The sequence below is a fragment of the Rhipicephalus microplus genome, chromosome 2, assembly GCF_043290135.1.
Source record: "Rhipicephalus microplus isolate Deutch F79 chromosome 2, USDA_Rmic, whole genome shotgun sequence".
NCBI lineage: Eukaryota > Metazoa > Arthropoda > Arachnida > Ixodida > Ixodidae > Rhipicephalus > Rhipicephalus microplus.
Genome location: NC_134701.1, coordinates 176,739,860 through 176,752,876, shown reverse-complemented (window position 1 = coordinate 176,752,876; position 13,017 = coordinate 176,739,860). Strand labels below are relative to the sequence as shown.

At 44.9% G+C, this 13,017-nt stretch overlaps 1 protein-coding gene across 1 annotated transcript in view; it reads left to right on the top strand.

The window, feature by feature from the left end:
• Window positions 1-5,713, top strand: part of rk (G-protein coupled receptor rickets) — a 168,791-nt gene extending 163,078 nt beyond the window's left edge. Inside the window, exon 18 of the mRNA XM_075887105.1 lies at window positions 8-5,713. The gene's annotated coding sequence lies outside the window, so the exon portion shown is untranslated. The remainder of the gene's footprint in view (window positions 1-7) is intronic.
• The last annotated feature ends 7,304 nt before the right edge of the window (window positions 5,714-13,017 follow it).

Genomic DNA, 13,017 nt, shown 5'->3' with positions numbered 1-13,017 from the left:
TTTACAGAGCTGAGACTCGAGCATCATTCCATGCAGACAACTCCATGTATATATAGCTCGGTATGCTGTCTGTATACGCTCATTTCACCGGGGTGACATATGCATTCATAACTGAACACCGGGAAAGCTTTTATTTATTTGTGCCTCGTGAAACACGTTTACACTTTTCATTGCCCACCTTGCGTGTAAAGGATTACAAAATAGATTATTTGATGGCATGGGCACAGATTTCGACATTCGCGGAGACCACACGCCGCATTAGGAAGCCTGCCTGGCATGACATTTGCTACTGGTTCGCTGGCGCATTAAAAGGTTGTGTATTTATTTGCCGAAAATTGTCGTAGCTCATGCACCAGTCAGTCGTAAACGAGTTGGTTTCGAGGTAAATGTTTTATGTAAATCTGCAACGCACTCGCATTGTTTGAACGCGCGTTGAAACTTGCTTGATAAAACGATGAACCGAAGCAATTCAGTCGTAAGAGTTTGAACAAGCTGCGTGTTGAACGGACGATAAATTCAGGTTCTTTTTGCGCAGGTTGATTTATGCTGTGGCGTTAAATGATCTCCGGAAACTTGAGACTGTCGGTACGTTTCCTAACGACGTAATGCAATGAGAAACCAATTGTTTGTTATGACGCGACAAGAACTGCCTGCTACGAAATGATGGTACTGGACGTTTACATTAGTGAAGTGGAACTTGCTTTTCGCGTTGCTTTACTGAATGGCCTCTTGTGTCTGTGTAAAAAGACTGCCACGGGTGTACAGGGGTTCGCTTGATTTTGTATTTGCACGAATACTTTTCAATAATCAAACTCGCATTGAAGAAGGTGTGTTGTAATGATTCATGATGATGGAATCATTTGTCTGGGCTTTGCATGTCCGTCTACTCTGTCTTTGTCGTCTAGCTTCTTGACACCGCTGTAATACATACATTTTGAGCACGCATCGTCACCAGAAACGTAGTGTGCCAGAGTAAATGGTTTTCTATAAGAAGGAAGCAGAAATTGTCCGGCGTAGTGTGCGTTAAGCTCCTCGCAAACGTCTTAATTGTTAAAGGCGTTGACTGATGGGGTGTCAGTGAACCTGGAAGCGTGCTCGTATCAGGTTTGTCTTGGACTGAGTAACCCGATTGTATTCAGAAGTCATCACCACTGCAATTATATTGTATATTTGTCACTATGCTTGCATATAGTGCTAAGTTCTTGTGAAATATTAAAACTAAGTTAGCGGTTATCATTGCACATGCTTTTTTTATTAGCACAATCATAAAAAATTAAGCATGGGCGTTATAGACTGGTAACGCTTGATTCAGTAAATAGACGCACCTCAGTGGTGAACAGCAGCATATTATTTGCCGTCTGTAATGGTTGGAATGATTCCAGGAAAACAGTTCCGATGTTGTACACGAATCACACCAAGCTGAACGATCTGAGGCCCAACAAACGGCGTTCAGCTCTCCCATAGTAGAGTAGCGAGTGCTCTAAATCGTTAACCACTTTCTCTAAACACAAAAACTGTCATTGTCTCAAGAACGATAGACCTCCCCCCTCTTTCGCGCACTTTGAACCGTTTCGGAATGAGTTATGCCTGTCTATCAGTTTGCGAGGTTTTCCAAGTAATCAGTGAATGACACACGCTCCGCAAGCCGGAAATCAGTCGTCGGCTAAGGTTAACCATTCCTGATGAGTATCCAGCTCTGCTAATTTTCAACAACTGGTAATTATGTATGAGGACTGAAAGCTGGGCCAATTGGTGACAGTACTTTAGCACATTGACACGAGAGAAGAAGGGACACATTACAGCGCTCACTTTCAGCGCTGCGCTTTGTCCCTTTTCATGTCCGCGTAGTGGTGCGCTGTGTTACAATATGCTCAAGATCCGGTATTCAATCGCATGCTCACGTTCATTTCTTATTGTCCTATTTGACGTTGAACAATACGTAGGTTTACAAAAGATACTCTAGATGTGGTTAATAATAGCTAAACTGAGAATGCATCTGTGTTTAGAAAAAATAACGATTTAGAGTACTAGGTACTCTACTATGGGAGAGCATAAAGCCATCCCTTGGTTCCAGACTCGGGACATGTAACAAACGTTTTGACAACGCCCATATGGCAATGCTTTTTTGAGGAACCGTTGGCTCCGACGGCAGCCTCTATTCTAGCACTGTTCACTTTCTTGTACCTGGGGGTTTAGTTTTTCATCAGTATTATATACCGCTTCTGGGATTAGTAACAAGCATTGTTGTAAAGTTCACTAATATCGTATTGCGTTTCGCATGGCGGTTTTTATCTTTTTCGTCTTTGTTATTACTGTATTTCCAGCCTAGAGTACCACTCCGAGTAATAAGAGTAATCTAATGCGACAAAAGTACGGACGTTCTTTTCACGTCGCCAAGTAACCGAGAGCACAGAAAACAGCCAACCGAGGTGCAGTACTTTCAGCCTCCTTGCAGACTCTAGCGATGCCGTTTATCAGGATTTAGTGACTTCTTACGCTATTCGAATAATTTCAAAGCCAAATTTTCAATCATGTGCTCTAGATTTGAATGCACACCCGCGACCAACCTTGTACTGGCTTCCACTCTATTTTTGCTATATGCGTTAGATGCATCTGCAATGTCAGCGCAAGACAAAATTAGAGAGGTCCACAAACAAAAGATGTGCAGTTTGCTCATGTGAACATGACTATGGTGCTTTGAATGAAGTGCCGCCTCGCTGCTTGAAAGGTTTTGTGTCTTGGTTAACGTGCTTTCGATAATATGCAATTGCAACACTATAGCCCCTGGCTCGTTTCCACAGTAACGTTGAGTTTGCAAGAGCGTATGAAAAAGTTGAGTTATGTAAACCTATTTTTCTTTTACATGGACTTCAATGTAGAGATTTACACTCGATGTGTATGTAGTAACGTTATTATAAACGTTCGAGCGGCTTTATTTGCTCGTTTTTTTTTTCACCTTGAGTCCTCTAACTGCTATACGTATCACGGTTGCTTAAATGAACGAATAATACTAAAGAAATTAGGAACAACCGTAGCGCAGAATAATCGGTAGTTTTTACTAAAATTAAAGTGACAGCTTGAGCACTTAAGCGCAAAATACGCGTAACTTCTGAACTGAACACACTGATCTTATGGTCGCGGAGGGTCCAGCGTAGGGTCCCACTGCGAAAAAGAAGGCATTGCGCCATGCTCCCGACCGGGCTGCAGAAATTAGGTGCCTTTCTTCTCTTCTAACCACTACCACCACCCCCACAAAGAAAAACGTCAAAGAGAAGGAAAAAAAGGAAATATTGACAGTAATTTCACTGCAGCGTGTATAACTCCACCGCAAGTCAGAGCCGTTCACACAAACCCGTCTTTGTCAAGAAACACAAGAGGATTTTCACTGCCTTGTGGGCTGTCGAGGGATGTGGACGCTGCTGTAATAGCACCTGAATAGAAAGAGGCCGATCATTCAGTTGCCGAATTGCGTTGGCAAGTACTCGTCTTGAGTCAGTGGTGGAAGCACCCAGATCATCACATCAGTTGTGCGGTCTACGTGTTTTCTGTCTTCATCTGACTGTGCGCAAGGAAGATGTGGCGTCACACTGCGCACAAACCGGCGCTGCCAGCGTCACTCGACCGCATGCTGCAACGTGCGTCCATAAAGGACAGCGCCCCCACAGTTTCACCGGAGGCTTACGTCACCGCTGGTTGTTATAAAACCCAAGCTGGGTTTCATGATTGTTTCTTTAACCGTTTGAACGCAGCATCGGCATGCGTGCCGTGCTGCTGCTAACACGTTAATAAACGATCTTTGCGTTCTATGTTGGGATCCGTGCTTAATCGACCCGGCATCCCACATCTGGTGACCCAGACGTGATCCGAACACGCAACCTTCTGAAGAACGCGCTTGCGGTGGCGCTCTCCCTTATCGGACGCGCGGTGCAACGTGCGGTCGAGTCACGCTGGCTGCGCTGGTTTGTGGTGCGCAGTGGGTCGCCACAAACTTATGGTTCATGGTATACCAGTACGCCCGAACTATCACAGCTGTGAGCCATCTACTAGGATGGCCAGCGTACGAGTTTCAAGTTTGTGCGTATGTTCGTGCAAGCTGTACAATGCACTAAACAAGAAAAAGTGAGGGGTGCTTCATAATGGCGTTTATCTGCTGCATGACAACGCTGGCAACGCTCCAATTCACACGGCGATAGTTGGAGAGGCTGCAGCGAAAGATCGCTGTTTCGAGGAGGTCGATAACCCTACACTATCGCCTATACACCTGGCCCCCAGTAGCTACTCCATTTTATCAAAGCCGAAGAAGGATGTACGACGCAGAAACAAACAAAAAAGTTACTGGTGTTGGTGACGTGAAAAATATGTTCCGTGGACATTTTGAGGGCAAAAAATCTAGTCTAGTTCATAAGGTGAACACGAATGTTACTTCAGAGGTGTAAAAATGTATTGCGGTTATGGAAGATTATTTTGTAAAGTCACACAGTTGTAATATTTCAATCGCTGTAAATATTTGCTCACGCTACAAACTAATAAGAATTGCCCTAGGTTTAGGCGCAATGCAAAACTACCAAAATACAATCGACAGTTCCCACATTTTTTATGTAATATTTCAGATAACAGGGCCAAGCCACACAGAAGTTCCGCAAGATAAACCGGGAAACGTTGGCAGTGTATACAGCCATTCACTCACATGAAACTAATATGAACCCTTCGGTCAAAGTATTTGCAATGCCATACTCAAAGAACCATCCTGTTTGAGTCACTGAGTCGCGATGGTGGGATGTTTGTATCAAGTATTTCAAAAGCGTTGATGATTGCCGACCCTAGCGTTTGAAACCTAACCATGACATTTACAGTGTGCGAATAATGACGCTACATGACAACGATACGCTCGTAATTATCACCATTATGACACAGTATGCAAAAAATGATGCCTTTCGTCTGACAACCACACCACACTAGACGCTAATGTTTTCATTATTTTCTCTAATGAAGACTGAATTTATCATCTCTCATTTCAAGCACTGCTATCGCGTGGCTGTCACTGTTTTTTTTTCTTTTATTTGCTTGGGGGGAAGGGGAGCATCACTTTTGTGATTCTTTTTCAGGATATGTTCGCGACAAGATCGATGTTGTTTTCCTCGTCAAATTCATCTGTACACTGCAACTACACTGTAGTTGTGCTGAAGTCGAATTTGACGTAACTTCATCGAAACCGTCGCGCTGATCGCCATTTGTAAACTGCTTCACTCACTTACGTACATACTACATTTCTCGGCGCACAAGCTACGTCTGAGCAAACACTTTCTCAGCTGATGGCGACTGAGTGAATGTGACAAAGCTTTGCCGTTTGGCGTTTGTTTCAACAATTACCTTAGAGTTGCAGAGGAGGCAAGCACAATATAAGTTAATCAGCGCGACCAGACGTTGGAAATGCTTTCTGGTAAATCAGGCTTTCTCTCTGTCTGTCGTAGAACCAATGTCATAACGGTGTCAAGGTTTTTCGGGGCTGGGCTCTGTGCTTGACAATGAAACGTCAGCGTGTGTGTTGGACTGTGATATAACGCGCGAACATATTGCCATTATACACTATTGTATTAAAAGAACACTGCGTATTCAGTGCCATTTTGATGTGCTTGGATGTTTTGAGCATACACTTGCAATATATACAAAAGAAATAAAGGTCTTTTTTTTCTTGCTCTGCACAAAACAACAATGTTTCGTGGGTGTTTATTTTGTACACGAGTGCCCACCACATATGCCGACCGCTTAATCTTCGAAGGGATCAGATCTTACTGCGGAAAGTGATGTAAAAATCTCGTGAACAGTAACAACGCTTGATTACTTAGTTACGCGATGTCTTTTAATGTCAGATTGTACTGTTTCCATAGATTTTAATTCTTACTTAAAACCTTCTCGTGGAAAATTCCACGCGGTGCCTACCTCTTCAGTAACCACGCGTTACTTATCCGGAAAACTGCCGCAGATACCAATACAGATATCCATGATAGTGAAAACGACGGCAAATACAGTTAGGAGAAAATAGCCCACGATATGATAGCACTTACTGAGCTGTGCTCGTCTAGCCATTACGGTGAATGAACTTTGTTGTTGCTGAAAGTTTTAGCTACATGATTCGACACCACCTTAAGCGTGGCTTTGTGGCACGAATGCTAAAGACTCGTTGACACGAGTGCTACCGTAGAGTGCCGTATTTTCTAACAAATCGTAGTAATTATGCGACAGTAAGTCCAGTCAGCAGAGACAAGAACAAAACTTCAAGGTGAAGTAAAGACCATTCAGTTAAACGCGCTATCCAACTGATTTGTACTTAACAGCAATACCTATACACAGCCACGATGCAGAACAGTTCTGGGCGTAAGCAGCAAGACGCTCACATCATGCCGGTGTTGAGGGGAGCTGTCTTCGATAAAAAGTACGAGTGGTCTGGCGGGGATACTGAGACTGGAGCACGTCACTACGCTCGTTATCGCTGCTGTTCGGTTCTGCACCATCTTAGGGAGGCGTGGCTACCGGGCGTATAGTGGCTGCTGAAATTCTATACGGCGGCAAAGACGCCCATTGTTGGCGCTCCTCTTATTGTGTTTAACTGTGGCCTCTGTCTTGCAGCGTCATTCATTCCGTATATTTCGGTTTAAATAGCGCTTTCCTTAGTTGTATGGGAGAATATGATTTATGCCTCCGTGTAACGCTTACAATTGGGTCTAGATCAAGGTTGCCATACTGAATAGATAAGAAATAGCCAGAAATTCGAAAAGAAAACTTGTGAGGCAGTAGCCGACTTGAGACAAGGGTAGTGGATCTGGTCAAAAGTATGCGGAAATAACCAAAAGTAGTTCACGTGTGTCAAAACAGCTGGGATGCTTTTATTTACTGACTAAATGCAAAGGCCTTCGGGGGAAAGTGCAAAAGAGAACGGCATGGAATCGTCGAAAGTGAAGATTGCCGAAATGCAAGAATTAATTTGCATTCAGGAGGACGATGCTTCTTGCGCTGTCGCCTTCTTTTCACATCTATTGCATCACCTCTGAAAAGAACGAGAACTACAGAGTGTTCTGAAAAGAACCAGGAAAGAACCAAAGAGTCTAAAACAGACTTTAGATAGGCCGCTCGGTTTTCGTAATTCCGCTATAATTATGCTCAGTGTAACTGTGCCGACTGGACCAACGACTCAAGAAAATTAGCTGAATCAGAGCAAAGCAGACAAACTGAGAAACGCTAGCCCCGTTGGTGCAGAAGCATTCGAGTGTTTCTGCGACAACAGGCGGTATCGCACCTAGTGACAGAAGAGACCTAGATGCTTCGAAATTTTCGCCTGCTCCTCACCTCCGAAGGAACTCACTAGTGGATCGTCATCTGGTGCACTGCTTTACCAAGAAAAAAGGTATTGTCACTTCCTGTGGTCATGCTTGCCCGATAGTCGGTTATGTTTCATCGAAGCCGCAGCATTTCCGACGCTCTCTTACTCGACCAAGAAGCATTTAATTTCATCATAGGCTCCTAGGTACGACTCGTACGAACAAGATTATATTTTTTTTGTGCTGCTGGAGTTGCGATAAACCATAACTAACAAGCTTAATCATTTTTCAGTAAACAGACATAGCCAAACGGTCCTGTTATGACTCACACTTACAATATGAATAAAGACGTTCAAAAACACTGTATTTCTTTTTTTAGGGGTGAAGCTTCTTATAGGGACAACTGATCATCCTTCGTAGCCGTTGTAGTAGTGTGTAACAAGTATAAAATTTTGACCACCAAGGTGGTGCTGGTGAGAGATTTCTTCTGTGCTTTGTTGAACAATAAAAGATAGCGCTCAATGTACATGCCAATGGCTGCTAAGGGGGAATGATAGACAGGAGAATTCGGATTTTAGCTAACGTGCACGCTGCGAATTTTTTTATTGTTCAGCAACGCACAGAAGACAAGAAAGGGTTGCTACGTTATACTCGCTGGGCGTAACCTCCTAGGTTTTAGACAGGTTTAACGAGCGTTGGGCCGCAGTGCCATGAATACTGTGAACTAGTGTATACCATGAACTCGAGGTGGTTAAAGGTGGGAAGTAGACACGAAGCGCAAGCCGTAAAAAAGTGTGCGTGTGCCTCCTCTCGTTCAGTCCTCGGAATGTCCGCTGGATGGCGGTGCTTCTATATGAGGAATATATGATCAAAATATGCGAGACGGTGGTACATAGAGTGTTGAAAAGGTGGACGAACGGACACACAGACAGATGCATGTACGGACGCACGGATGGCTGCACGGATGGACGCAGGAGTGGATGCATGGACGAAAGCATGGACAGACGCACAGATGAACGTGTGGACGCACGAACAGACGCACGCACGGACGGGCGGATAGACGCACGGGCGGCCACACAGACGCACGCATGGATGGACGGAAGCAAGAACGAATGGACGGACGGATGCTTCGCCCCACTCTCCATCATTCACTCCGTGGATATGCTGCCATTTTTTTTCCTGTCCAGTTCACCACTCTACACACGAACATGCAAGTATATGCGCATGCAATTACTATTTTACGCTCAATGCTTACGTGACGAAGTGCTTCACCAACAGAGTAAGCAGGAAACGAGAGAGCTCTCCCAGCTGCTTATCGCTAAACACTTTGATGGTGAGTGCTTAAACAAGATGTCAACAACCTCTCAGAAAATTCCCTCTCTCCCCGGAAGCGTGTGATGCTACGTCGCTTCACGCTCTCTTAAGAACCCCGATCGCCCGCTGAACCTCACCCCCCCCCCCCCCCCCAGAAAAAACGCAAGAAAAAAGACGTAGACGCCAGTGGAACAACAGCGAGAAACTCAAGCCTCGGGGTTACTGAACGTGTCACAGTGAAAAAGTGGGAAAAGGATAGTGGACGGTAAGGGGGCTGAAGTGAGAGTTCTTGTGTATTTGTTGGTCCAGTTATCTCGCCAGGGACCGAGAGGATTTAACCAGGGGAAAGCTTGCTCCCGTAGTCGCGTTACGCTTGGCAGAGCTCCAACAGCCGAGCGTGAAGGCGTGAACAAGCCCTATCGCATTCTCACTCTGGGTGCTTCAGTCGAAGGAGACGAGAGGGAGAAGAGAAAAGGGAATCGATTGAGCTGCGTGACTTTAAAAGAAAAAAAAATTGTTTCACGCCGCCAGTGGCATGACCACTCTACACCACGATAAAGTTTTTTATTTCTTTTTTTTTTCGGGTGAAAAAAAGTTCAGAAGTGTTTAAAAGGGGTAGTGTGAGTCAGAAAATGAACACACACAGAGATAAAAAAAGAGTGAAAAAGATAGAAGATGGTATGTGAAAGAATCCCGTATAGAGAGGACGAGATATGAAAGACATAAACGCAAAACGCGGAAGAAAAAGAAACAGGGCGCCATCAGAACCTGTGAAAATAAAAACAATATAGTGAAAGAAAAGCGGCAGTGTCGGTGAAGCAATAAAACCATTAATCGCGAACTTAACCAGGTTAGCGTTGGAGGGCAACACCCTTACTCTGATATATATATATGAAAATATTCTACTGAAGCATTGTGATAAGAGCGTTCTTACGATTGGTTTATGGGTTTAAGGTCCAAAGGCAACTCAAGATATGAGAGACGCGAAAGTGGTTGAACGTCGCGCGAGTTAGGCTGCGCAAAAGAATAAAAAGCCAGTTTGTGATGAATGACCTGTTAGTGCCGCGATTTTATTTAGCGGGCAGTGTTCTGACGACCATGCAGCAGTTGAAGCGTACACGTCAAGGTGATGACTCACCTAGCTTAAGAGTACAGTGGGGCGCTGCCGTAAGCTCGAGGATGCTGGTTCAATAGCCAGCCACGGCGCCTGCATATCGATGAGAGAGAAATACAAACAAATACTCTTGAACTTACGTTTGGGCGTTTACGTCAAAATTATTCTCGAGTTCACTCCTACGATGGGCCTAATTGATTATTGTGGTCCTGGCACGTAAATTTCAATTAAAATTCAATTAAAATAGACGCCGTAGTGGAGGGCTCCGGAAATTTCGACCACCTGGGGTTCTTTATCGTGCACTCAAATCTGAGCACACGGGCCTACAACATTTCCGCCTCCATCGGAAATGCAGCCACTGCAGCCGGGATTCAAACCCGCGACTTGCGGGTCGGCAGCCGAGTACCTTAGCCACTAGACCACCGCGGCGGGGCAGAGAAGGACATAGCCCTCTACGTAGAGGATAAACATATGTGGCACTATGAAACAAAGCCCACAGAAATAGTCGTGGCTGCGGAAGTGTTCACTCTGACGACATATATCAGCCTGCTGTATCCTTGTAGTAGTAATAATAATAATAATAATAATAATAATAATAATAATAATAATAATAATAATAATAATAATAATAATAATAATAATAATAATAATAATAATAATAATAATAATAATAATAATAATAATAATAATAATAATAATAATAATTATTATCTGGCGTTTACGTCTCAAAGCCACGATATAATTACGATATACACGTATTGGACGGCTCCGGAAATTTTTACCAACTGGTCTTCTTTAATGAGCATGCAATGACATCACCCAGTGCACGGGCCCCTGCTACTTCGCCTCTACCGAAGTGCGACCTCCACGATCAGTATCGAACCTGTGCCCTCTGGGTCAGCAGCTGAGAACCGCTACACCATCCCGGCAGACCCTTGTATTTATAAGCTGCGATGTAGCTCAGGCCTCCCCTTCGAGCGCCATAAACATCGCCGTGCCGTAGCACAACCGCGACGCCCACTCGTACCTTCAACCCGGACGTATCGGGCTGGGGGAGTACCACTTAAAGCATGAGCCAAGTCCGGGTACAACTACCGGGAAGTAATAAAACCCGGTACCTCCCACAGTGGATGCAGACGCTCGTACCATTATGCTACCTCTGCGGTGCGGTGGATCTTTGTAAAGACAGGCAAAACGTGGACGCATATGAGGAAGGCAGGGTTCTCCACGCTGGCGCCCGTTCTTGCCTAAGCTGGCCTTTCACTTTTATTTTATACTATGCTGGCATACTATGCTGCAACCAGCTTCGCATTTAAACTGGCAATTTTGCCGATACGTGGGTCACTTTTTGTGTAACTTGTGCTGGTGACACGTTGGGGAGGTAGAGCGCTCTCTCACTTTATATCGTGAGTCATACGGCCTGAAAGTCACGTTGCGATATTGCAACATGAATGAAGGTTTCCCCCACATCCGCAGTTGTTGCCACCACCACGTTGCCATGCCTACACACTACTTTTCCTTAGCACATGCGTTCTTTGTTCGTCCGCCCACTCAGAATTTCTGGCTTGGATCGCTCTTCTTCAATCATGCTAGCAGCGAAACTACGTTCCGTAACCTGGACATTCCCATGGCTGACTCTGGATGAGCCTGGAGATTGTTGCGCCATCTGGGATCACCAATGTAAAACACTATATTAAAGCCCCATGTGTGTGTGGTCCTCACAAGCTGTTCAACACCTCGGCCGCGTTGTCGTTGTCCCGAGCGTCTATCAGTCTAGATTTAGGCCAGCAGATGGCGCGACAATAATCAGACACCCGCGATTGTAATAAGTGGCGAGTTCCGAATGTGATGCACGGGCCTATGGCGAGTTTCGCATCTATTCCGATTGAAGAACTCTGGCTTACATAGCTTTCGCCGAGCGTCACCGTATGTTTTGGTAACCAGCTGACTTGACCCCCATCACATGCATAGCTGTCTCGAACCTTGACGCAATTGTGGAATCACATGTTCAACTGAAACTCCGCAGAAAGTGGGTGCTTTCACCTCGCTTATATATCCCATAGAAGCGAAGGAGGCGCACAGGATGCGCACGGTAACTCTCTAGGGGCGGTAATTGCTTCATTAGTCGTTGGCGGTTGACCATATGTACTCTAATACGGAGCATATATGAGGTCAGTGTGCGCCAGTGTGCGCTGGGCATGCAGAACACGCCGTATGAAATTAATGGCAGAAAAATATCGAAGTAAAAAAACATATAATGAATTTACTAATTTACCCATGGCCATGATATAGGCAGGGGCCATGTTTACAGACGCTCGCACCAACTCGTTGACAATAGGAATGCCATTCGCGGGGATAGTGCGAGTTATAATTAACAAATCACGTTGGTCACTACATTTTGTAAATTGTGTGACCAGATGGATACCTTTAGTACCATCTAATAAAAGAGAAGACGGCCAACCTGATCATTAATTAGCGGGAAATCAGTCCGATGGAACCCAATACTTACGTCGCACGCGATTCGAATCAGCCAGTCACGCACTACACGGCGCAGCCCGTTCAATGGAACGCACGAGCATCTGGAGTCAAACCCACAGAGTGTTTTTACATCATGCGGACACTGTAGCAAACAGGGTCAAGTTACCCTGCACGTGAGGTGGCCATTGCACCGATAAGCTCGGAACTTGTAATGTTTGGAGGACGTCTCGGTATGCGCACCGATTATACGGAGTTGTAAAAGGAAGCACTCCGGGCCAACGGGTCCCAATCGATAGCCTGCGAACTACGATGCATGGTTCCGCATACAGATCGCAGAGGATCGCACGGAAACCTGAAAGCCTGTGCCATGACACGCAGTGATGGAAAACTGAAAAGAAAATGAGGTGTAGGTGGTGTAGGGTTGTTGGAAGTGCACAGTACGTCAACAATGACGCACCACTTGTGAGAGATACAAAGGACGCGAGTTCGTTCCATCGGCTTCCCGTCAACATATACATCAATTTTCACGCGTCTTAGAGGATTAGCGCTAAAAGCGAGCATTCGAACACTCATTTTTCATTGCGTTTTCTTTGCTGTCAGCCGCCATTCTTCCTCCAATAAAAGACGAGTGCGCCATACGGGGGAATGAATTAATTAGAAAGAAATGTCATACTCATCCTTCATAAACAAGGCGGTTCGAATGGGTTCTGCTAGAGGAATATACATGACCAAGAAAAATGAGTTTCTACAAAAACAATAAAAGGTGGTCGAACTGAAAAAGCAAAAAAAAAATCA